Source organism: Anopheles funestus (assembly GCF_943734845.2).
Source record: "Anopheles funestus chromosome X unlocalized genomic scaffold, idAnoFuneDA-416_04 X_unloc_30, whole genome shotgun sequence".
Lineage (NCBI taxonomy): Eukaryota > Metazoa > Arthropoda > Insecta > Diptera > Culicidae > Anopheles > Anopheles funestus.
Genome location: NW_026045155.1, coordinates 257501 through 258026, shown reverse-complemented (window position 1 = coordinate 258026; position 526 = coordinate 257501).

Here is a 526-nt window from a genome sequence, read left to right as displayed (position 1 = left end):
TACAAAGAGTTAAGCCTACTAGTCATTAACTCTAAGGACGGGGCCATGGGGCGGTACGCAAAGGATACGGATGAGCGAGTATGCAGGCCCAATACTCAATAGCTCGATCCGATCCAAGCACATGAGTTGACTGCGGCGCCAGGTTAACCAATGTGCTAGATTCTATTTGGCCAGTAGAATCTTGTGTCTTACGCGATTTGATACCAAGACACCAGAACGAAAGTTAGTTGAAGAGTGATTAAACTCTTATGAAGAATGGTTGTGCAATCACAACTTATGACTTTAACCTATAAAGTGGATATGGACTATCAATTATAACATGGGGCACACACCATGTTCTCGATCCAATCCACGCACACGAGTTGCCTGAGTAGCGACAGGTATACCGATGTGCAATACGTATCCGGCCATAGGCACGGAACGAACAGGAACTGTGGTGCAGACATACAAGGGCCATGGGGCGGTACGCAAAGGATACGGATGAGCGAGTATGCAGGCCCAATACTCAATAGCTCGATCCGATCCA